Source organism: Apium graveolens, chromosome 3 (assembly GCF_009905375.1).
Source record: "Apium graveolens cultivar Ventura chromosome 3, ASM990537v1, whole genome shotgun sequence".
In the NCBI taxonomy this organism is placed as follows: Eukaryota; Viridiplantae; Streptophyta; class Magnoliopsida; order Apiales; family Apiaceae; genus Apium; species Apium graveolens.
Window position 1 is genome coordinate 87278306 of NC_133649.1, and position 4599 is coordinate 87282904.

The following is a 4599-nucleotide window of genomic DNA, read 5'->3' on the forward strand; positions in this document are numbered from 1 at the left end:
AATTCTGATAGTGTATCATACCATGCTCTAGGTGTTTGCTTTAAACCATATAGAGCTTTTAACAATTTATAAACAAAGTCTGGAAATTCTGGATCTTCAAAGCCAGGTGGCTATTGCACATAGACTTCCTCTTCCAATTCACCATTGAGAATTGCACTTTTCATATCCATTTGATACACCTTAAAATTTGAGTGTGCAGCAAATACAAGAAAAACTCTTATTGCTTCAAGTCTTGCAACTGGAGCAAAAGTTTCATCATAGTTAATTCCTTCTTCTTTTGAGTAGCATTTAGAAACCAGTCTTGCTTTGTTTCTTGTCACAATTCTATTTTTATCCATCTTGTTCCTATACACCCATTTTGTTCCAATAATGCTTCTGTTTCTTGGTGCAAGAACTAATTCCCAAACTTTATTTCTCTCAAACTGATTTAATTCTTCCTATATTGCAGTTATCCAGTATGAATCAAGCAAGGCCTCTTCAGTTTTCTTTGGCTCAATTTGAGATAAAAAAGATGCATGCAAACAATCATTTACAATTGCACTTCTAGTTCTCACTTCAGCATTAGCATCACCAATTATTGCATCTATAATGTGATCCCATTTCTTGGAGTGATCTTGTTGACTAGAATTGTTCTCATCATTGGCATGACTTGTAGAACCACCATCTTCTTCTCCTCCTGAGTTTGTGCATTCAAACTCTAATGAAATTCTTTCTTGATTATAATTTTCTTTTCATGGATCACTTGTTCAGTTGTTACTTGCTCCATTCTATTTGCTGTGTTGATCTCAGCATCATCCTCAGAATCACTGTCAATATTGAGATTCTCAAACTTCAAACTTTCAGCTTCATTTTCATCAAGGCATTCCAAGCCTGGACATTTAGTCGTAATCAAAAGTCACATATGTGCTTTCCATAATTTTCTTCTGTTCAAGCACATAAACTCTGTAGGCAGTTCTCTCCAATGAATATCCCAGAAAAATTGCTTCAAAAACCTTAGAGTACAAATTTTCGTACATATTCAGAGTTTGTTGTGCAAGATACGCTTGTACTTGATAAGTGGCATTTTATACCACTTAGAACGTCTTATAATAGCTTGAATTGATGTCTTGAAATCAAGTATTTTGTGTATTTGATGCGTTTTTCTAGTGTTTGTGCATTTCAGGGTATTACTTGCGTTTGTGGAGAGATTTCATCAAGAATAAGCCTTAGTATGTGTTTGGTATTACGAGTGGGAAGATAGGAGCAGAATGCAGCAAAGAACGGGAGCAAAACAAAGTATTTTCCAGAAAGGGTCTGAGCGCCTGCTCAGCTCTGCTGAGCGACCGTTCAGGAAGCTGAGCACCCGCTCAGGGGCGTAAAAAAAGATACTGATTTTTAAACTCCTAATTCTGTTGAGCTTCCAACTTCTAAGATAGCTGGGTTTTGTGGGGCTTCTATATAAGTAGTTTTCAGAGATGTTTCACGTGTGTTGAATCGTGGTATTAATCGAGGAGCAAGAAAATAAGGAAGAAGACTGTTTTAGCACACCGCAACGAAGAGGAAGCATAGTTTCTTGTGATTCTTTATTTCATTGTAATAGTGGATGCTAGTTTTCTTTACTTTGAACCTATTTACTCTTGTGACGTACTATGATTTAATATAAGTAGTTTATTTAGTTATTCTCGTGTGTTATTATCATGTTTTCATATGAACCCATGGTGACGATGAGTTCTATCATGGGCTAATCGTGATCATGGGGTCGTAACGGATTTACTATGGAATTCTTTAGTTAGTTGTTTAATATCTTAGTGTGTGATGATTGTATGATATCTAGTATTGGTTGTGCTTATTCGTCTTATGTGCATCGCGAACATATAAGATAGGGTGTTAATCTCTTGTGAAGCGACAGTGGATCTTGAGGGTTAGAACTTACCATGCTAGCATAGGTTCGTGTATGAGTATGCATGATTAGTTGGTAACTCTAACCGTTTTACTTGCCCTGTGTAATCATAAGGAATAACTTGTGCTTAAATCGTTATGTTGTCAAATTCTGTAGACATATAGGGTCTCAACATAATTGATGCCTATTCAACTTCTGTCTTAATTGTGGATGCTTGGTAGAATGGTATTAGTACAACGAAAGTTGGCTTTTATCAGTTTCAGTGTTGTTTGATTAATATCATCACCGTTACAAGCTAAGGGTAATAACAATAACTATTGAAGGAAGTAGTAATGAAGTTGTGATCTCATGTGTGTTTAATATATTCAAGTGTCAATTAAGTGTTTAATTCTTGTAGTTAATTGTAGGTAATTAGTTAATCAAATCTAAGTGTTATTGTCTTGACATTGAGAAGTAATTATACATTGGTGAGTGAGTGTTAATTGAACATAATTAGTCTGAGTCTCTGTGGGAACGAACTAGATAGTATTCTATATTACTTGCGAACGCGTATACTTGCGTGTATTATTAGCGCGTGTTTTTCCGTCCGTAACAAGTTTTTGGCACCACTGCCGGGGACTCGGCATATTTGTTTAGTTTATGAACTTACCATCAGTGGTCATTAGGACTCATTGATTAAGACTTGTTACTTATTGTTTCCGGTTGTGTTTCAGGTACTTTAGCGAGTGTTTATGCAAACACGTTCTCGTACTCTCAAGAGGACTTTAGATACGGCTGAGGAGACAGACGAAGTTCTTGGTATTCCGGAGAAGATAGATTTTGAAGATTCAGATACAGAGAGTGAGCAAAAAGAACCAGTAATCATGGGTGATCGTATAGTTCCGGCAGATATAGCTCTTATGGACTTTTCTCGACCTATAATTGATGACATTCAGTCAAGCATCCTTCATCCGGCTATTCAGGCTAACACTTTTGAAATCAAGCCGGCACTATTCAGATGGTACAGAATTCTGTTTCTTTCGAGGTGCTGCTATTGAAGACCCCAACATGCATATCAGGAATTTTGTCGAGATCTGTAGTACTTTCAAATATAATGGTGTGACTGATGAGGCTATCAAGTTGAGGCTTTTCCCATTCTCACTGAGGCATAAAGCTAAGGACTGGTTACATTCTGAACCAGCTGGGTCCATCACTACTTGGCAAGATCTTGCGCAAAAGTTTCTGGTAAAGTTCTATCCAATGGCAAAAACTGCGGCTATGAGGAGTGCTCTTACTCAGTTTGCGCAGCAGCCTACAGAATCCATGTGCGAAGCTTGGGAGCGCTACAAGAAGATGTTCAGAAAGTGTCCACATCATGGTATGCCTGATTGGATGGTAATCACTGGTTTCTATAATGGTTTAAGGGCCCAATCTCGGCCCATGCTCGATGCAGCAGCTGGAGGCGCCTTGTGGGCCAAAAGCTATACTGAGGCTTATAATCTTATTGAGACTATGGCTGCAAATGAGCATCAAAACCCAACTCAAAGGATGATGCCTGGGAAGGTAGCAGGTATTCTGGAAGTTGATGTAGCTACAGCTATTGCAGCTGCAGCTCCAAGCGCTGTCTATGAAGGTCGATTCTCTAGCCACCTATGGAGTCAATCAGATAGCTATGGTCTGTGAACTTTGTGCAGGTTCTCATGCTACGGATCAGTGTTCCCTTGTTAATGAATATGTTCAGTATGTGAACAATTATCAGCGATCGCAACAGCCTGTGCCAGCTACTTATCATCCTAACAACAGAAATCATCCAAATTTCAGCTGGAGCAATAATCAAAATGCTATTCAGCAACCATATCAGCAAGGCGTGAGTAAACAATTTAATCCACCTGGATTCCAACAACCACATCATTATGCTCAAAGGCAATCATATCCAAAACAAGAAGGTGTTGCTCCACCTTCTAGTGCTGATTTTGAGGAACTTAAGCTATTGTGCAAAATTCAGGCTGTTTCTATCAAGACCTTGGAAAATCAAATCGGTCAAATAGCCAATGCAGTGCTCAATCGTCAACCTGGCACACTTCCCAGTGATACTGAAGTGCCAGGCAGAAAGGAAGCTAAAGAGCAAGTCAAGGCTATTACCTTAAGGTCTGGAAAAGTTTGATGCTGAAAAAGCAAAAGACGGAGAAGCTGAAGTTGGTGATGAAGAAGCTAATCAAAAGGAGAAAGCGGTAGAACCAAGGAAGACTACTGTTGAACACACTCTGCCTGAGGGTAATACATGGGAGAAACAGCTCTATCCTCCACCACCTTTCCCTAAGAGATTGCAATAACAAAAGCTGGATAAGCAGTTTGGTAAGTTTCTGGAGGTGTTCAAGAAACTTCACATCCAATATACCTTTCGCTGAGGCTCTGGAGCAAATGCCTAGTTATGCGAAATTTATGAAGAGTATTCTTTCAAGAAAGGTGAAACTGGATGACCTTGAGACCAATGCTCTAACGGAAGAGTGCAGTGATGTGCTGCAACAAAAATTACCTCCAAAGCTTAAAGATCCAGGTAGCTTCACCATTCCTTGTACCATTGGCAAGTTGTCTTTTGACAAATTCCTGTGCGATTTGGGAGCAAGCATCAATCTGATGCCGTTTTCTATCTTCAAAAAGTTGAATTTGCCTGATCCAAAGCCCACCTACATGTCTCTACAATTGGATGATCGTTCTATTACATATCCACGAGGCATAGT

The 4599-nt window shown here is 38.9% G+C and overlaps 1 non-coding gene across 1 annotated transcript; it reads right to left on the bottom strand.

Moving 5' to 3' along the window:
• Positions 1 to 3133: 3133 nt before the first annotated feature.
• LOC141716049 (small nucleolar RNA R71) lies at positions 3134 to 3240 on the bottom strand. Its single transcript, XR_012572782.1, has one exon. It is a non-coding gene; the product is annotated as a small nucleolar RNA R71 (small nucleolar RNA).
• Between the last annotated feature and the right edge of the window lie 1359 nt (positions 3241 to 4599).